Genomic DNA, 22012 nt, shown 5'->3' on the forward strand with positions numbered 1-22012 from the left:
GCATGCCGGATCCCAACAACGCAAGTGTGAAAGAGGCCTTAGTTGCCCAGCGCAACCAATCATATTCCATCTTTCATTTTCCAAAGGAGTGTTGAAAAATGAAAGGTGGAATCTGATTGGTTGCTATGACACTTCATATGAGCCATGCATTGCTAGCTATTGAGGGCTTAGAAGCCATTGAGACTTTTCTATCCTTATTTTCATAGAAATGCGGTAGATTTATCAAAACCGGTGTAAAGTAGAACTGGCTTAGTTACCCATAGCAACCTTTCATTTTTCAATGCTAGTTTAGGCAAAGGAAAGATGGAATCTGATTGGTTGCTGTGGGCAACTAAGCCAGTTCTACTTTACACCAGTTTTGATAAATCTCCCCCATTTCTATGAAAATAGTGAAGGATAGAAAAGTCTCAATAGCCAGCAATGCATGGCTCATAATGTCAGATTTGGGATGCCCCTCTGTACACTAGGTTTCCTCGTGTTGCTGTTATTCTGAAATAAATCTGGAACGCGAAGTTTGACATCTAGGGGGTTTCGGTATCATGATTGCTGGTAATAAAAGTGTGATAGTGTTATCTATTGTAAAGGAGTTAACATAAGATGGAGTACACCCTACTGTTTAATTTCTTGAGATAAAAAGTCAACAACGGGCAAGAGGCCAATCTACTGGAGATTACCTCATGGGTACACAGTTCCTAAGACTGGTCCTACAGTTTACTCCTAAAGCCTCATGCAGACGTCTGTGAGATACCGGACTGGCATTGCAGAAGCGCACTCCTGCTGTCAGAAGGCATCCCGGCCGGGTTACCACGGACCGCTCTCGGCCGTGTGCATGAGGCCTTATTCTGCTGTTAGTATGGACAGTATAAAGGTGATTAGCATTAGTGGTAAATTCTAAATTTTCTTGATTTATAGCTTTGCATTTTTACAACTAATTTAGATGTATACTTCAATGCATCTAAATTTAAAAAAAGCAAGCAGTCTTCAATAAAAAATATTCTGTCATTTTGGGCCTGCATTTAACTCTTTCATCCGTCTCCCACGCGTTTGTTACCATGAAGACACAGGGATCTGCGTTATGTAGGAGCTATAGGCACAAAATAGTAGTAACCAAGACTGAAAAGCTGCTTAAAGGGGTTTTCCAAGATTTTTATATTGATGGTCTGTCCTCAGGTATAGGCCATCAATATAGCAGTGTTAGATGAGTCCTGAAAGGGGCTGTATTCGTTCCAGTTTTTGGGGGGCAAACTGCAGGGGGTCAGGCTGAAGCTGTAATGTTTTGGCTGCAGTCAATCACTAGTCTGAGCGGTGTACAGCACAAGACTGCTGAGGCCAGTAATTGACTGCAGCGTCATGAGTGGTATACAGGACATCACTGAACCTGCAGCGTTGGAAAGGAGGGGGTTTGAAAGTGTGTTTAATTTTTTAATTAGAAGTTTTCTGATATATTGATATTGATGACCTATGCTCTGGAAAGATCATCCGTATCTGATCGGAGGGGTTCTTACACCCAGGACCCTCCACTGATCAGCTGAGAAGGCTCCAGCTCTCCAATGAGCGACACTGCCTTCTTGCTGCTTTCCCTAGGACGCGTGAGGACACGTTCATTGGCCACGTGGCTTAGGCACAGCTCAGCCCCATTGAAGGGAATGGCTGATCTGCGATACCAAGCACAACCACTATACAATGTATGGCGCTGTGCTTGGTGAGCATGGAGTAGGCCGCGGCACTCGTAAGCGCGTCGATGGAGGTCCCAGATGTATTAAAATCTCAGAAAACCCTTTCAACTGCCTTACTGCAGTTTGGCCCCCAAATTGGAACTTGGACAACCCCTTTAAGTTAACTGGACCTAACATTGCCTGTAATCTGTGATGACAGACTATGCCCATGCAACTGCTTACGTCTTGTAACCGCAGTCCATGAGATCTGTTCCCTGCACGGAATGACCACGGCACATTCATTATAAACTATTAACGTAGACGTCCCTCATTTGAGTTAACTTTTCTGCATACCAGACAAGTCCCGTTTCATACTGTTCAGGGTCTACATACAGGTATATGAGACGGTTGTGTGTCAGCCATCAGTCCTCTTCCATACTTATCCCCTATCAGTGTCATACCAGGTCAGTGTTCTAAAGCATTAAATGGAAAGGAGCAATATACATTACAGGTAATAAAAACCACCATAATTGCCCGTTAGCATGCGTTATTACGGCAGTTTACCATGATACAGTGTCCCTGCCAGACTGCAGATAGTGTTGGAGTCCAAGGTCAAAGTGGAGATAAGAACATATGATTTGTTGTAAACAAGTGTAATCCTGTCTGCTGAACTTTTATTCTTCCTTGTGGTGAATGACAAAGAGGAGTTTGACAACTCATGGAAAGGGAAATTCCTCTTTTTTTTTTTTTTTCCCCTCCATTTTTAATCTTCAGTTAAAAATGGAGGGAAAAACTGCAGAACGCGAAACGGCACAAACAGTAGAACACAAAGCGGCACAAACGGTAGAACATGAAACAACACAATTGTATAAACAGTTAAGAAAATGACTGTATGACCTGGTGACATCAGCTATACCGGCGTGGTGATATCAAATATACGTTAATGTGGTATAATGTCATGATTCATGTCCATAGGTCAACTTAATCTACAGTCAATCACTACACGTCGATTGTGTACCAAAAGATGTCAAAAACTTTCATAGCCATTGATTAACAAATAGATAAAACCTTTTTTAGGATCTTGTAGGATTCACGTGTCCATCTACGGTCAGTATATCGAAAAGGAAGGTGAATTTTCAAATAATAACATTAACGTTTAGTATTCTGCTACGTGTTGCCATCTTGTGGGCAAAGTAGGATATTGACTTCAATAATCAGCAGCATTACTTACGCGTCTCGACACTTGGCAATATCGAGAGCAAAATCTAATGCCTGGCATATGTGCCCCCTTGGTGCCTTTAAAGGGAGTTTGTCACCTTCAAAATCGGTAATCCTGGTGTAGAGTAGATGCCACACATCTTAACTTTCTTGTGATAATCTGGTCCTTTAATCCTGAGAAATATGTTTGGGCAAATAAGGTTTTCAGTGGACGGAGCTGCTCCATTGGGTGCACCTGATTTCCCCTGTGTCATTGCTACCAGCAATGAAGTTTGGGGACTGTCAATCGGAGTAGAGGGAGGCCAGGGCGGTGTTACTTGCAGAGCCATGGTGCCCCAAATGTAATGATGCAGTGAAAACCTTATTTGCATAAAGCCTCCCGCACACGGCTCTTGTTGGCCAGTGCCCGTATTGCGGTCCGCAATATACGGGCACTGCCGGTTTGTGCACTGCATTACGGATGCACCTATTCACTTGAATGGGTCTGCAGTCCGGAAGGTGCGGTGCAGAATGGAGGCACGGAACCCCACAGAAGCACTACGGGGTACTTTTTTTGCGGTGTGGACCATCGGATATGGATCGCAGACTCCATTCAAGTGAATGGGTCTGTGTCTGCATACAGCAGCCACATGGTCGGTGCCCGTGCATTGCAGACCGCAATTTGCAGTCTGCAGCACGGGCAGAGGCCAACAACGGCCTGAGCCATGGTGGTCTAGTGGTGTAAGGCCTTGTTCACACTTCAGTTATTTGGTCGGTTATTTTCATTAGTTATTGTGAGCCAAAACCAGTAGTGAAGCCTAACCAGAGATCAGGAATAATGGAAAGATTTCCACCTGTTCTGAGTTTTGGCTCACAATAAGGGTCCATTCACACGTCCGTATGTGTTTTGCGGATCCGCAAAACACGGACACCGGCAATGTGCATTCCGCATTTTGCGGACCGCACATCGCCGGCACTCTCATAGAAAATGCCTTTTCTTGTCTGCAATTGCGGACAAGAATAGGGCATGTTCTATTTTTTTGCGGAACGGAAGTGCGGATCCGGAAGTGCGGACAGCACATTCCGGCCTGATTGAAAATGAATGGGTCCGTACCTGTTCCGCAAAATTGCGGACGTGTGAATGGACCCTAACTGATGGAAATAACTGACCAAATACCTGAAGTGCGGACTTGACCTAATCAGGGCTTTGCTGGATAGAAGAACATAACATTTACAGGTAGACCTCACCAGACCTCCCATGGATCCATACTGTGGTGCTGTAGTTACAGCATTAATTCCAGCATCTCCATTGATAATACAGTGGTCCCTCAAGATACAATATTAATTGGTTCCAGGATGACAATTTTATGTTGAAACCATTGTAACTTGAGTAATTGGTTCCAAAGCCCCAAAATGTCATCCAAGATAACAGAAAATGAAGATTTAACAAAAATAAGCAGATAACTAAGGCCTCCTGCACACGACCGTTTTTTTTTTTTTAAGGTCTGCATAAACGGGGTCCGTGATCCATGACTGTTTTTTCATCCGTGGGTCTTCCTTGATTTTTGGAGGATCCACGGACATGAAAAAAAAGTCGTTTTGGTGTCCGCCTGGCCGTGCGGAGCCAAACGGATCCGTCCTGAATTACAATGCAAGTCAATGGGGACGGATCCGTTTGACGTTGACACAATATGGTGCAATTGCAAACGGATCCGTCCCCGTTGACTTTCAATGTAAAGTCAGGAGTCCCTATACCATCGGATCGGAGTTTTCTCCAATCCGATGGTATATTTTAACTTGAAGCGTCCCCATCACCATGGGAACGCCTCTGTTAGAATATACCATCGGATATGAGTTAGATCGTGAAACTCAGATCCGACAGTATATTCTAACACAGAGGTGTTCCCATGGTGATGGGGACGCTTCAAGTTAGAATATACTAAGAACTGTGTACATGACTGCCTCCTGCTGCCTGGCAGCACCCGATCTCTTACAGGGGTCTGTGATCTGCACAATTAACCCCTCAGGTGCTGCACCTGAGGGGTTAATTGTGCATTTCATAGCCCCCTATAAGAGATCAGGGGCTGCCAGGCAGGAGGGGGCAGACCCCCCCTCCCTCCCCAGTTTTAATTTCATTGGTGGCCAGTGCGGCCCCTCCCTCCCTCTATTGTATTATTTTCATTGGTGGCCAGTGTGCTGCCCTTCCCCCCCGGCCCCCCCTCCCTCCCTCTATTGTATTCATTTCATGGGTGGCACTTAGCAATAGTTGCGCTGTCTGTAACCGGACGGGAGCTCCTCCTACTGGTAAGTGACAGATCATTAAGCAATGCGCCGCACAGACCTGTCACTTACCAGTAGGAGGAGCACGGCCCCCCCCCGATCATTGGTGGCAGTGGAGAGTTCCGATCGGAGTCCCAGTTTAATCGCTGGGGCTCCGATCGGTAACCATGGCAACCAGGACGCTACTGCAGTTCTGGTTACTTAGCAATATTAGAAGCATCATACTTACCTGCTGCGCTGTCTGTGACCGGCCGGGAGCTCCTCCTACTGGTAAGTGACAGGTCTGTGCGGCGCATTGCTTAATGATCTGTCACTTACCAGTAGGAGGAGCTCCCGTCCGGTCACAGACAGCGCAGCAGGTAAGTATGATGCTTCTAATATTGCTAAGTGTCACCAATGAAAATAATACAATAGAGGGAGGGGGGGGGGGGCCGCACACTGTGCCACTAATGAAAATAATACAATAGAGGGGGGCGGAGGGGGCCGCACACTGTACCACCAATGAAAATCATACAATAGAGGGAGGGGGGGCCGCACTAGCCACCAATGAAATTAAAACTGAGGAGGGAGGGGGGGTCTGCCCCCTGCTGCCTGGCAGCCCCTGATCTCTTATAGGGGGCTATGATATGCACAATTAACCCCTCAGGTGCAGCACCTGAGGGGTTAATTGTGCAGATCACAGACCCCTGTAAAAGATCGGGTGCTGCCAGGCAGCAGGGGGCAGTCATGTACCCAGTTCGTAGTATATTCTAACTAGAAGCGTCCCCATCACTATGGGAACGCCTCTGTGTTAGAATATACTGTCGGTTCTAAGTTTTCACGAAGTGAAAACTCAGCTCTGAAAGAGATTTTATGCAGACGGATCTTCGGATCCGTCTGTATGAAAGTAACCTACGGACGCGGATGCAAATCTTGTGTGCATCTGTGTTCTTTCACGGACCCATTGACTTGAATGGGTCCGTGAACCGTTGTCAGTCAAAAAAGTAGGACAGGTCATATTTTTTTGACGGACAGGAAACACGGATCACGGATGCGGCTGCAAAACGGTGCATTTTCCGATTAATTTTTATTTATTTTTTTCCACGGACCCATTGAAAGTCAATGGGTCCGCGAAAAAAAACGGAAAACGGCACAACGGCCACGGGTGCACACAACGGTCGTGTGCAGGAGGCCTAAGACAGATAAAACAAGTATAGGCCATTGTAATAGATCAGTAATATCCGTAATTTTTTTTTTTGTCTTCTTACCAGTAAAACCATTTTAAATGAAAACATAATCTGGTATTTGTGTTTTTCGTCAGTTTTTATGAATGAAAATGGTCAGATGACTATGTACTGTTTAGGGCTTAATAATTTTGATATCTGACAGCCTGACATTCCTGAAAAAACAGCTGCAAGAGAATTTGAGCGCTGGCCAATGGCACGTCGCCAACGCCATTCATCCAGCAACTGCTGGTAGACTGTCAAATACTTTTATGTAAGAAAGACATAATGTGTTATCTCGCAGAAAATATTACACCATACCTAACTTGTATCTGCATCGTGATATGAGTAAAAGTGAAAATGATCATGAAGGGTGTTCTCCAGGACGTAGTATTGATGATGTATCCTTAGGTCAGTCCATTAGTATCAGGCCTCTTTCAGACGGGCGTTGCGGGAAAATGTGCGGGTGCGTTACAGGAACACCCGCGATTTTTCTGCGCGAGTGCAAAACATTGTAATGCGTTTTGCACGCGCGTGAGAAAAATCGCACATGTTTGGTACCCAAACTTCTTCACAGATCGGCTTGGGATCGGTGTTGTGTAGATTGTATTATTTTCCCTTATAGCATGGTTATAAGGAAAAATAATAGCATTCTGAATACAGAATGCAAAGTAAAATCGCTGGAGGGGTTAAAAATAATAATAATAATAATAATTTAACTCGCCTTAATCCACTTGATCGCGTAGCCCGGCATCTCCTTCTGTCTTCATCTGATCTCTGTGCAGCAACAGGACCTGTGGTGACGTCACTCCGGTCATCACATGATCTTTTACCATGGTGATGGATCATGTGATGACCGGAATGACGTCACCACAGGTCCTGTTGCTGCACAGAGATCAGAAGGAGAAGCCGGGCTACGCGATCAAGTGGACTAAGGTGAGTTAAATTAAAATACATTTTTAACCCCTCCAGTGATGTTTTACTATGCATTCTGTATTCAGAATGCTATTATTTTCCCTTATAACCATGTTATAAGAGAAAATAATAATGATCGGGTCTCCATCACGATCGTCTCCTAGCAACCGTGCGTGAAAATCGCACCGCATCCGCACTTGCTTGCGGATGCTTGCGATTTTCACGCAGCCCCATTCACTTCTATGGGGCCTGCGTTGCGTGAAAAACGCAGAATATAGAGCATGCTGCGATTTTCACGCAACGCACTAGTGATGCGCGAAAATCACTGCTCCTGTGAACAGCCCCATAGAAATGAATGGGTCGGTATTCAGTGCGGGTGCAATGCGTTCACCTCACGCATTGCATCCGCGCAGAATACTCGCCCGTGTGAAAGAGGCCTCAGGTTGGCGGTGGTCCGACTCCAGAGTTGCGGCACTGGTTCTACACTGGGTAGTCGCTGAGACTGGTTCCTTATGCTCTGCTCTTTCACATTCAATTTCCTCAATTTAATAATCTTCCAGTCCGTCCTTGAAATCCTATATTCGGCATTTCCTTCGGTTATAGACATTGAAAACAAGTGTCTCAATGTGGTGGAGATGACATCACTAATGTTGCAGAATGTTCCAGTTTATCATAGACATCAGAGGGGTTTTCCATAGCTTCCAGCTGTTTTGGTTACTATAGATATAAATAAGTCTGGACACACAGCTCGTGAGATGGGACTCTATATGGTGTCTGCTACGAATGCTCGTGTTATAGGGGTTTTCTGCTTTAGTTGTAAGTTCTAAGTGTTAAAAGTCTCTATGAACATACTGTAAGAATTGGTCCATAGATTAACCCTAACACTACTCTTATCTGCACCATGTGATGGATATTACTACTCTCTGTAGTCTATTGCCATCTGCACAGATCGCTACGTAGCAGCGTTCATTGTGTGTAGATAGATGGATATGGGATAGATCATACCTCCCAACCATCTTGGATTTTGGCGGCTGCCCTGCAGTGCCAGGGGTTCTGAGGCATGTCTCACTTTCAACTGTATCTGGGTCCTGAGGGCGCCGATACAGTTGAATGCAGTGGGGATGTAGGGAGCCCTTAGTTCCACCACTGACTGGCTGGTACTCTCACCGGCAGGAAGGCGCAATGAAGTGACATCATTGCGCCTGCTGGGCTGTGCGAGGGAGTGCACAGGCCGGGGAATGATTAGCATCTCCCGGCCTGTGCCCTCTTGTGCCCAGCTCAGCAGGTGCGATGACATCACTTTCTTGCACCTGCTGCAAGGGAGAGCAGGATATGCTCCATTCACTGGGGGAAAGGGGCCGGGTGAGTGTTATTAACGGCACAGGGGCTTCACCCTTGTAAGGGGGCTACATTATTGTAAGTTGGGCTCTAAGGGGGCAACAGAGCAGCACTGTTGAGGGGACACTAAGGGGTTATTCTACTGTGTGTGGGGGCACTACAGGACATAAATACTGTGTGGGGGCACTAAGGGGTATAACTATTGTGTGGGGGGCATAAAGGGAACTGAGCGTGTATAGATAGGCATTGGGCAGAGTTAGACGCATGGCTTAGTGTAAAAAGAAAAAAAAGCCACCACTTTGGGCTTTTTTAAAAGTTGGAAGGGATAGATGGGTAAATGCTAGATACGAGATGGATAGGTATTAGAAATGAATAGTGTTTCTGTACTTAATAACCGAGAACAGGGCGAGTAGTACAGAGCCTGCTGGGAGCTGTAGTTCTATACTGATGCTGCATCTGGTAATCTTCATGAGGCTTGTTCAGACAAGTTCCTTCAAGTGTGAGGACAAGGTGCATGTTTGAGCAAGCTGGAACATGACTGACTCACTGTGCGCTGATGTCAGGACTGGGTGGGGGCAGTAGTAATAGGATACCGGCACACAGGACTATTTTTATCTGCTCTGTTTTCCTCTTCCTCGGCAATGCAGCTAATGGCGCACTGTCTTGTTTTCTTTTCTCTACAAAAGGGATGACTCTTATACAAGCCTTCTGTGAAATGGAGGTCCATTTCACGCTCTGCCTTTGCAAAACTCTACATTTTTACCAGAAGGACTGGTAGAAGTACATTTACAGTAGGACGCTGTCACAAGCTGCAGATTTTGTTTCCAAAGTTTCCAGCTGAATGGGGTTGTTTGGCGGGAAGCACGTTATTTTTCTGCAAGTCCCATTCGAAATTGATTTTTTTTTTCACTCGCAGAAATTTCGGCAACATATTTGTGCTTCCGACCCCCCCATATCTACAAAATATATTATACACACTGTGTGTATATGAACTGTGTGAAAGCTAATATTTTGCGGGACAATCTGTAGTTTTTATTGATACCATAAAGTATGTATGACTTTTTTTATTCAATTTTTTGGAGGGGAGACTATGAGAAAACAACAAATCAGCCATTTAGATTTTTTTTTATTTTTATTAACTTAACAGCTTTCACCATATAGGATAAATATTTTTATAATTAAATATTAAGGGGTTTTGGGATGTGGGGGTCTTTATTTTTATTTATTTTTTATGTTTCTGGGAAAGGGGGGTGATTTAGAATTTTTCTGTTTTTAAATACCGTATATATATTTTTTTATTTTTTTATAGATATTTTCAAAAGCTTTTTCTGATGTTTTCACTGCCTAAGGCCTCATGCACACGACCGTTGCTGTCTGCATTCGTTGCTCCGTTCTGCAGCCCCGCTAAAAAAAAATAACATGTCCTATTCTTGTCCGCGCTTTATATTGCCGGCTTCCGTTCCGCAAATTGCAGAAGGCAACACGGGCGGCTTCCGTTTTTTGCGGACCACATGAGGCCTAACCCTGTCAAAGTGCAGAGGGCGCAGCAGTTGCAGAGAGAGCTGAGGCTCTAGGAGTAACGGCAATGCCCCCAGTCTCATTAGCAGATATTAAAATAATTTATCTTAGCAATTTGGACACATATGAACATGGGACCAACACAGATGCCTTCAGCTGCCAAGTGCACATGTATCAGGTCAGCCAGTGTCATAGGTACAAATCTGCTGACAGATGCTTTTTAACTCCTTTCCGACCGCCTAACGCACGGATGCGTCCTGGCGGCGGTCGATTCATTCCTCCTGGGCGCATCCGTGCTTCATCTCGCGAGACACGAGATTTCCTGTGAACGCGCGCATACAGGCGCGCGCGTTCACAGGAACTGCAGGTAAGCGAGTGGATCTACAGCCTGCCAGCGGCGATCGTTTGCTGGCAGGCTGTAGATGCAATTATTTTTTTTAACCCCTAACAGGTATATTAGACGCTGTTTTGATAACAGCGTCTAATATACCTGCTACCTGGTCCTTTGGTGGTCCCTTTTGCTTGGATCGACCACCAGAGGACACAGGCAGCTCTGTAATAAGTAGCACCACACTACACTACACCCCCCCCCTGTCACTTATTAACCCCTGATCACCCCATATAGACTCCCTGATCACCCCCCTGTCATTGATCACCCCCCTGTAAGGCTCCATTTAGACGTCCGTATGTGTTTTACGGATACATGGATTGGATCTGCAAAACACATACGGACGTCTGAATGGAGCCTTACAGGGGGGTGATCACCCCATATAGACTCCCTGATCACCCCCTGTCATTGATCACCCACCTGTAAGGCTCCATTCAGACGTCCATATGTGTTTTGCGGATCCGATCCATGGATCCACAAAACACATACGGACCTCTGAATGGAGACTGACAGGGTGGTGATCACCCCATATAGACTCCCTGATCACCCCCATGTCATTGATCACCCCCCTGTAAGGCTCCATTCAGACATTTATTTATTTTTTCACAAGTTAGCATAAATTGATATATATATTTTTTTTTTTTCTTACAAAGTCTCATATTCCACTAACTTGTGACAAAAAATAAAATCTCACATGAACTCACCATACCCCTCACAGAATCCAAATGCGTAAATTTTTTTAGACATTTATATTCCAGACTTCTTCTCACGCTTTAGGGCCCCTAAAATGCCAGGGCAGTATAAATACCCCACATGTGACCCCATTTTGGAAAGAAGACACCTCAAGGTATTTTGTGAAGGGCATGGCAAGTTCATGTAAAATTAAATTTTTTGTCACAAGTTAGCGGAAAGGGAGACTTTGTGAGAAAAAAAAAAAAAAAAAACAATTTCCGCTAACTTGTGCCAAAAAATAAATTTTTCTATGAACTCGCCATGCCCCTCATTGAATACCTTGGGGTGTCTTCTTTCCAAAATGGGGTCACATGAGGGGTATTTATGCTGCCCTGGCATTTTAGGGGTCCTAAAGCGTGAGAAGAAGTCTGGGATCCAAATGTCTAAAAATGCCCTCCTAAAAGGAATTTGGGCCCCTTTGCGCATCTAGGCTGCAAAAAAGTGTCACACATCTGGTATCGCCGTACTCAGGAGAAGTTGGGCAATGTGTTTTGGGGTGTCATTTTACATATACCCATGCTGGGTGAGATAAATATCTTGGTCAAATGCCAACTTTGTATAAAAAAAATGGGAAAAGTTGTCTTTTGCCGAGATATTTCTCTCACCCAGCATGGGTATATGTAAAATGACACCCCAAAACACATTGCCCAACTTCTCCTGAGTACGGCGATACCACATGTGTGACACTTTTTTGCAGCCTAGGTGGGCAAAGGGGCCCACATTCCAAAGAGCACCTTTAGGATTTCACAGGGCATTTTTTACACATTTTGATTTCAAACTACTTCTCACTCATTAGGGCCCCTAAAATGCCAGGGCAGTATAACTACCCCACAAGTGATCCCATTTTGGAAAGAAGACACCCCAAGGTATTTTGTGATGGGCATAGTGAGTTCATGGAAGTTTTTTTTATTTTTTGTCACAAGTTAGTGGAATATGAGACTTTGTATGGAAAAATAAATAAATAATAAAAATCATCATTTTCCGCTAACTTGTGACTAAAAATAAAAAGTTCTATGAACTCACTATGCCCATCAGCGAATACCTTAGGGTGTCTACTTTCCGAAATGGGGTCATTTGTGGGGGTTTTCTACTGTCTGGGCATTGTAGAACCTCAGGAAACATGACAGGTGCTCAGAAAGTCAGAGCTGCTTAAAAAAGCGGAAATTCACATTTTTGTACCATAGTTTGTAAACGCTATAACTTTTACCCAAACCATTTTTTTTTTTTTTTAGCAAAGACATGTAGAACAATAAATTTAGAGAAAAATTTATATATGGATGTCGTTTTTTTAAAAAAATTTACAACTGAAAAATGACTTTTTTTTGCAAAAATTTCGTTAAATTTCGATTAATAACAGTAATTGTATGACCGAGCAATAAACGGTGAAAGTAGGTCAGAAGTGTAAAAAGTGGCCTGGTCATTAAGGGTGTTTAAACTAGGGGGGCTGAGGTGGTTAAAGATAGTCCCTCAGCCACAGTAAAGATAATATGATAAAGGAATCAGGTTTGTCCGTAGTGGGCCTGACAGGTTGGGCCACAGGCATTCTAAGATCACTGAAGAAAGAGTATTAGTCATAACACAGACCAGGAGTCCCCCACAACAGCGCCAGCCTGATGATTGGGGGCTTCACAGAATGGGCATACATGGTTCTGGGGCTGCAGTTGCATTGTCATAGGCAGCGCCATAATTGAATATTATACCATACACGTGACTCACTTTTCAAATTTACAGTGAGATGCCATAGTGCACAAAGGCACCTCACAGCTGGGCCCAGGAACATCATTTATACCATTAGGCATCCTACAAATCTACTTAGTGCCAGCCTTGTCTTTAATCTCTCTTTCTCTCTTTATATATATATATATATATATATATATATATATATATATATATATATATATATATTTAGTACAGACCAAAAGTTTGGACACACCTTCTCATTCAAAGAGTTTTCTTTATTTTCATGACTATTAAGGCATCAAAACTATGAATTAACACATGTGGAATTATATACATAACAAACAAGTGTGAAACAACTGAAAGTATGTCATATTCTAGGTTCTTCAAAGTAGCCATGAAATGGTCTTCCAACAGTCTTGAAGGAGTTCCCAGAGATGCTTAGCACTTGTTGGCCCTTTTGCCTTCACTCTGCGGTCCAGCTCACCCCAAACCATCTCGATTGGGTTCAGGTCCGGTGACTGTGGAGGCCAGGTCATCTGGCGCAGCACCCTATCACTCTCCTTCATGGTCAAATAGCCCTTACTTTCAAAGTTTTGCCAATTTTTTGGCTGACTGACAGACCTTCATTTCTTAAAGTAATGATGGCCACTCGGTTTTCTTTACTTGGCTGCTTTTTTCTTGCCATAATACAAATTCTAACAGACTATTCAATAGGACTATCAGCTATGTATCCACTTGACTTCTCAACGCAACTGATGGTCCCAACCCCATTTCTAAGGCAAGAAATCCCACTTATTAAACCTGACAGGGCACACCTGCGAAGTGAAAACCATTTCAGGGGACTACCTCTTGAAGCTCATCAAGAGAATGCCAAGAGTGTGCAAAGCAGTAATCAAAGCAAAAGGTGGCTACTTTGAAGAACCTAGAATATGACATATTTTCAGTTGTTTCACACTTGTTTGTTATGTATATAATTCCACATGTGTTACTTCATAGTTCTGATGCCTTCAGTGTGTGAATCTACAATTTTCATAGTCATGAAAATAAAGAAAACTTTTTGAATGAGAAGGTGTGTCCAAACTTTTGGTCTGTGTATGTGTGTGTATATGTATGTATGTATGTATGTATGTATGTATATATATATATATATATATATATATATATATATATATATATATATATATATATATAATTTTTTTTTGATCACCGTTTAGTCAAGTATTATTAATGTTTGTGATATTTGGATTTCTTACCTTCACAATTTATTCTGTTTTCCAGACAATATGTTTTCTGCCAGGGCCATCTTACAGACTAATGGTGGTGGTGAAAAGGTTTGTCGGCAGCTTTTTGGAGAAGTGGACCATGAACAACTTAAAAAGGACTTTGAGACCGTTATGAGCAACGGTTTGGAGGAAGCCAGGCGCACATGGAACTTTGACTTTGTGGCTGAGACTCCATTGGAAGGGGAATATGTGTGGGAAAGAGTGGAAGGCCAACAGCAGGAGACTACAACAGAAGAAGGTGACACAACGCCCAGCCTTGTATCGATCCAGGAACTTGAAAGTAGAGGATCAAATTCTTGCAAGCGAAAGCAAATGCTCATTACCGGTAATTAAAACATGCTGCAGGGTTTATTGGCAGTATACTGTGTTGTGCCGAGCACAGGGCCTGAGGGGCAGTGTATGATCCTCCAGAATCCTGTGCCGTGCACAAACCCCTTAGGCCCCGCACTAGGCTTAACAAGCCAAATGATTTGTGCTTTGAAGATTTCCTTTAAATCCCTCAGTTTAAAGAAAAGTTAATCTGAATATCCTACTCTAGCCAAACAAAGGCCCATGAGGCTGACCATGGAAAGTTGTATGGTGGGGTCCTCACACAACAGAACTGCTTTAGATGTTCCTATATATGCTTGAAAGGAACATGGCAAAATCGAAATAGAAAAGAATATTGTTTTTGACTCTTTGGCTTTGCAGAAAACGGATATCTATTACAAGTGTGACAAGCTGAGGACTATGCTGGGGCATAATTATGTGGGTTGAAGTCACAATTGGTGGCCAAGGGGCCCAACAGCACCTTTACCATATAAGATAATACAGATTATTAAAAAGCAAAATTTTGTAGGGAACTGGAGGCAATATAAAATGAAAAATAAAAAAACCTTAATTGTCTTTTAAATGGTCCCCACAGCTGCCCCATTCCCCACTGTACTGATTGTATCATAATTATCCGTCCTGTGACCAATGCTGCCAATCATTTCCCTAAGCGGTCAAGTGTGCTTGGCACATGATCATTGAGGTCAGTTATTGGCTGCAGCAGTTATGAGAATGATAAATGGCATGTGACTGTTGCAGGGTCAGCAAGGATCGAGGCAGTGGGGACTGGAGCTGTGGTGTGGGATCATGGGGAGATTTTAAATCTAAGCTTTTTATTTTTTATTTATTGCCCCTGCTCCCTGCCAAATTTTGCAAACTCTTGGAGAAGTCCTTTTAAAGGGTCACTGAGTTTTAGAGATGTATCAAATGTCTTGATCAGTGAGCATCTGAGTGCTGAGACTCCCACCACTCGCTAGAATGAGGGGAGAGAAGCGCTCACATATATTCTATGGACCCGTCTCAATTCGATCCTCTGCAGCCAGGAGAAAGAGCACCATATGTGAGAGCTTCTCTCTCCTCGTTCTAGGGATCGGTGGGGGTCTCAGCACTCAGACTCCCACTGATCAAAACTTTTGATATGTCTCTGTGACATAACAAAGTTTTTTTGAAATCTAAGTGACCCTTTAAGCTGGTTAAAAAGCTTTATACGCTTATATAATGATTTCTAAAAAAAACGGAGCTACATTTTTATTTTATTTGGGACAATGGCAAAGTCATGTTGGTATGATTCAAACCCAACTTCTAGTGATCTCTTTATTTTTTTTCCTCTGCTCCGTCCTCAGATTTCTATCAAGTGAAACGCCGCTGTTCTCCACTTCCTTCGCCATGTCACTGTAGCCCGTGATTGGATTTGTTCCAGATTATACATATGTTCTTTTCCAAGAGACCTTCCTCAAGACAAGTCAAAACTTTCCATACAAGAATCTCGGTTTCAGGAAGTAAATCTTTACTTTGAAGATCCATAGACATAACCTGGAGAGGTGGAAATGTTGATGCACTTCATAAGGGCCCTGGAGAGCAATTAACCACTTTAGTTGCCTCGGCAACAAAATTTAGCTGAGACGGAGTCTGTTCATTTGTGTGCTTGAAGAAAATTCTCCATAAGGGAATATGTGTTGTATCCATGTGTATATATATATATATTGTATGTATGTATGTAAGGAAACACTGCGGGTTGTGGGGAGTGTCAGCAGCTTAGTTTTTGCAGGCGGAGAATACAGCCTGCCATTATTTTGGGTTGGCAAAACCGCTGGATGAAGGTGCCGCTTGCTTTGTCATCTCCTGTCCGCTTCTTAACCCCCGACCAGTCTAAGCCGCACTCCCTGGAAAGGATAGTGTTAAAAATTCTAGGTCCTAAAGACTGGGAAAGCATTCAGGGCAGAGCCGCTATTGAATATCACATCATGTGGTATATATTTTTTTTTTTTATGCAAGTTTTCCCTGGTGTCTTTTCCTTTATTGAAGTCCATGGAGCTAAATGTCATAAAAATGACAGGGATAGGTGTGGTTCAAAACACGGCAACAACTTGTACTGGTCCAGAAACATTGTGGTTCTGTGCAATATAGGGAAAACTGCAGCCAGATCTCATCACAGGGCACAGTTTAACCCCCCCCGACTCGTGCTAAAAGTCTATGCTGTGTGTGTGTGCTGTGTGCAGAATTATCAGTGTATTTCTATGAGTGGCATCTTCACACTGCTTTCCCCTCCCACAAGGAGACAGGGGAGACGGCCTGAAGCTGCATCACATATGAAGAGATAGACTCTGCAGTGTGAGTTATGGGACAACAGTTCTATGACACTTGATTTATCATTTGCTGCCATCCAATAACACGCAGAGCAAGTGCTCCATGATGAGGCATAATGGGAAAGATAGGGTGCATTAGGGAATCCATATTAGTGGGGGGGGGGGGGAATCAAGATGGCAGACAGCACATAAATGACACCAACTGAAACAGGCATATACAAAGCATACATACGACCCTCTATATTATAAAAGCTGCACTATATAGAAAAGAGATTACTAGAGTGCTTCTCTAACTGCCTTGTCTTCCATACATTTAGGATCCCATGACCAAATTAACCCCATCAAGTGTGCTTAGTGATAGTGCTAGATAGAAATGCATAAACACGCAACACGTCATACTTTAATTCAAAAATTAATTGAAATTGGCTATGGGATTTACTGTGGTTTGTTTGCCTTCATTTTGTAGATTGGTACAAATGTTTTCATTTTGACTTACAAGCCCTGCCCGTATTAGGGTATATGGAAATCATAGAAAGGGGCGCACAGGACCCCTGTGTTCTCGAGAGCAGAGAGATAAAGCCATCCCGTCCATGCAATGTATGCTTGGCCATTTACTTCAGTGGCCGGCATGCAATACTACTCTTTTCCGGGAAAGTAGTTATGTATGGCTTCCTGCAGCTTCCACCATGAATGATCAAGTCTGGATGACAAACCCCATTTTAAGATTTCTTTGTTTTTCGGCTTTTAGTTTTGTAAATTTATGTACGACTACTGTCTCGTCTGTATATTCTGAAAAGGTAATTATCTTATTTATGAACTGGAGATTTCTATGTAGGGTAATATTTTGGAACTCTTGCTAATGTAAGGTAAGGGGGTGTATTTTATTAAAACCTATTAATTTAAGTTCTTTTTATGACTGTGGCAGCACTCTCAATATGTGGAATTATTTCCTTATGTATAAGGGCTCTCAAATATGAGATATGGATCTCTAGATTGCTTGTGTGGTGTGAACTACAAATGGCTGCTTGCTTACAGAAGTTTTTTATTGTATTTATTTTTTTTGTCCTTTATACGTTCCGTATGTTTTTTTTTTTTTGCCAAAGATGGGAAGATATCCCAGTAAGGAAATATGGAGATTACACACCATACGCCTTTAATTTGTTGTATGGTACTCCTGCCGAATTGCACATGTGCATAGTAAACAGATACTGTAGGCTTTTATAATCTAGAATTCAGCACTATAAGGGCTCATGCACATGGCCGTTGACCGGCCGTGTCCATATTGCTGCCCACAAACAGTGTGCACCCCGCGTCACGGATGCGGACCTATTCGCTTAAATGGGTCCGCAATCTGGAAGGTCGGTGCAGAACGGAGGCACGGAACTCCATAGAAGCACTCCGTAGGTTTCTTTACATGCCTCCGCACAGCAAAATAGTGCATGCACTACTTTTTTACGCTGCGGACAGATCACAGACCTATGCAAGTTGAATGGGTCTTCAGCCGAAATCCACACTGATGCTGCCAGATTGCGGTCTCCAATGCACGGATCGGCCAATCAACGGCCGTGTGCTTGAGCCCTAAGTAAGGCTCAAAGGGTTACTTAGGGCCTCTGTAAATGGGTTTTTTAATATTCCCATTCCTTTGTCCTCTGTTTTTGTTTTTTTTTTTTGTAATTTTTTTTGTTGTTGTGCTTTTTGGTCTTCTTTCAGACATATGAATGTAAACTCCGGAAAAAAAATAAAAATTAGATGGATAGATGGCCAGATTTTTTTAATATTATTTTTCTCCAGTAGCAGCGACTTACAGATGTGTAGCAGTTATTACCTTGATCAGCGCAGGGCGCTACATCATTAATGTCACGCAGCTATGATACATTAATAGCGTAGCTGCATCATGGCACGCTGCTTGAATAGCATGCCAGGTTAAGGAGTGCTGCATCTGTATGTTTTGCATGAGCACTTTATTTTTATTTTTATAGATCTGAACGATAATAGACACTACAATGCAATACTACATTGGGATGTGCCCAACTCTGCATGATTAAAAATGGAAGCCTTGAAACTGTGCCGGATCTGTCACATGACGCCAATAGGGCCCCATTGATTTATAATGGAGTAAAGTTCCATCATGTTTACATTGTTTAGCTGGGGGAAAAAAGCGCTGCTTGCAGTACACTAGCACAGCAATATGAAAGCAATTGCTGTATCCTATAGAAACTAGCGGCTTACTATGGGCTACTTCACTTTTTTTCCCCAGCAGGCCCATTTATTAAGTGCACCCCCAATTCTGAAGCTGAATCTTTATTCTGTAGGTTGAAGAGGACCGGTCACCTCGCCTGACACACTTGTGTTCCCCATAAAATAACAAATCTGGAACATCTTTTCTTCTAACTCTGCATTGTGCCATTCATCTGTTATTCCACCTAGAAATGTATAAATGAATTCATATTTCCCCTTATCGGAGGAGTGTGTCATCACGATTGGACAATGGCAGACTGTGCAGGGACACATCCCTCATTGGTAACACCCAATTTATTCATCTATTTCTAGGAGGAATAACAAAGGAATGGCACAAAGCAGAGCTCTAAGAAAATAAACTCCAGAATTATTTCATGGGGTATACAGTTGACAAAAACCGACATGTCGGGGGAGCTGAAGGGTCCTCTTTGATTGGATTTTAAGCAGTCTCAAGGATCACATTGGAGCAAGCAATGTAGATATGACATTCTCATATTTGGGTTCAGAATAAATCTCTGGAAACTGCAGGAGTTTGGCTGGCGTTGTGTCCATCTCTATAGTGTACTGTATATCCATTGGTGTTATCCATTCTCCACTCTGTCCCTTCGCCTCCGTTAAAAAAGGAAGCTAGGGGAGGCAACGGATAAAGTATGTAGAGATATCTACATATGATTCTATGTACTCGGAGCAGGAGGATTTGGAGTAATGGAAGCACCAGGGATTCTAGTTTTTACAACATATTTGTAAGGCTAAGTTCACACCACGTTTTCTCTTTCTGTTGAAATTTGTAATTTTTTTTTATCATGAACAAAAAATGGTTGCAGACAGACGCTGTAAGGGGATGTCTGACCTGTAGCATCCTAGACATTCATTGTCTAAAAAAACAGTTTGTCTGTCCTGTTGGAGACAAACGGACCCCTTTAGAAGGCCCTATCATAATTCAATGTCCAGTATGTTCTACTGTTTTTCTCGATAAAATGCCAGACACCATGAAGGAAACCCAATGGACCAGTTATGGTTAATGGAGTCTGCCAGGTGCCGTTGGTCTCCATCTTGTCGGGGATCCGGCGCACCCATTATTTTCTTTGTGACTGAGCAGAGCAGTGGAAATAACCAACACAGTTGTGAACTGTGACGGAAGCCTCGTTGAGAACATACGGATACGTGGTGTGAACAGGCCCTTATTGTGAGAATTCTGGAGTGTGGAGGGGATAGTACATATGGTTTCCATCTCCTGCAGTCTTTTGATGCCCTTGTTTACTATGAAGCACTTTGTATGCCACAACTAGCACTAAGTTTTATTTTGTACATAGGTTTGAAAGAGTTTTTTGGATAACAGATATATGATTTATCTATTTATTATGAATAAAGAACTACAAGTAACTGCCTGTGTCACTGCATTTTATTTATTTTCTACGCCATATTAATCAAAGCGGCTTTCTTGCAGACTGTACTTTTTATTAGTACCATTTTGGGGTACATAAGATTTTTTTTATTGATATTTTGCTTTTGGGAGGCGAGGTGGAAAAAAAGCTGTTCTGGCTTAGTTTTTTTATTTATTCATTTATTAAGATTTTAAACATTTTATATAAGTAAGAACCACCAAAAATAAGACATTGTAAGGTGTGGTAGGAACAATTCTGTCAGAGTAGAACTATGTGGGGACAAACGGTGCATAATGTCCCTAGCCACTATGTGGCCAATTGAAAATGGTTATTATGGCCAACGAAGGAAGTATAGTGAAAAGAAACACGGATAACCGACAAACAGGGGAAGTAGACTAAAAACAAACTAAGGGGGAGGCTTCTGTCGGGTGGCAGGCACCATGATTAGTATTTGGTCAATTGGAAGTTACAATTCAGTGTTCCATCATCAGGTCGGCCAAAGAACTAATGACAAAACCGTATTGAGGTAGTAGAAATGACAGTGGTATAAAGCATTATGTATAGGCCAGTATCCTGTCGTTACCACTATTTAATCATATCAGGTGGTGCCAGACAAGCCACGGGGAAGGGAAAGGGATCTCCTTTGGAGTGGCAGACTCAAGGTAGGCACTCACCAGCACGTATAGGTAGATTCGTAATTAGCAGAGGTCCATTAGAAAGAGTAAGGCTACTTTCACACTTGCGGCAGAGTGATCCGGCAAGCAGTTCCGTCGCCGGATCTGCCTGCCAGATCAGGCAATCTGCATGCAAACGGACAGCATTTGTAGATGGATCCGGATGCGGATCAGTCTTACAAATGCATTGCAAGAACTGATCCCTCTCTCCTTTGTCATATGGACAAACGGATCAGTTTCTATTTTTTATTCAGTTTTACCAGTCTGCGCATGCGCAGACCGGAAAGGATAGGATCCGGCACTAATACATTTCAATGTAAATTAATGATCCGGAATTTTGGACTGAGAATACCGCAGCATGCTGCGGTATTTCCTCCGTCCAAAACGCCGTTCAGTGACTGAACTGAAGACATCCTGAACGGATTTTTCTCCATTCAGAATGCATGGGGATGAAACTGATCAGTTCTTTTCCGGTATTGAGCCCCTATGATGGAACTCAGTGCCGGAAAAGAAAAACGCTAGTGTGAAAGTACCCTAAGAAGGGAGTATTCCACCTGAGGTGCCCATATTTTTAAGAATTGATCATGAAGGTCTGCAAAAATGGAGGTAAATTTTTAGTTGACCATATAAAAATCTAGTCTGTGCTTCACTTCTGAAAAGTCCAGGGAGGGTTTTTTCCAGGCCACTGCAATTGTTTGTTTTGTGTCCAAGAAAAGGAAACCTATTAATCTTCAGGAGATTGGGGGGATTCTTGGTATTAAAATTATCTTGTTAAGTAATGCATGCCATGGGTCCTTTTGAATATTATAACCTGTTAATGAGGTTATAAACTATGATCCAAAGCCTTTTAACCTAAGGGCAGGCCCACAAGATACGCAGTACGTCGCCTACAGATTGATAAACCCTGAAGCA

The 22012-nt window shown here is 42.9% G+C and overlaps 1 long non-coding RNA gene across 1 annotated transcript; it reads left to right on the forward strand.

Moving 5' to 3' along the window:
* The first annotated feature begins 344 nt into the window (after positions 1-344).
* Positions 345-19925, forward strand: LOC120994949. Its single transcript, XR_005777502.1, has 4 exons — positions 345-355; positions 1748-1756; positions 3617-3623; positions 18561-19925. It is a non-coding gene; the product is annotated as an uncharacterized LOC120994949 (long non-coding RNA).
* Positions 19926-22012: the final 2087 nt, after the last annotated feature.

The sequence above is a fragment of the Bufo bufo genome, chromosome 3 (assembly GCF_905171765.1).
Source record: "Bufo bufo chromosome 3, aBufBuf1.1, whole genome shotgun sequence".
Lineage (NCBI taxonomy): Eukaryota > Metazoa > Chordata > Amphibia > Anura > Bufonidae > Bufo > Bufo bufo.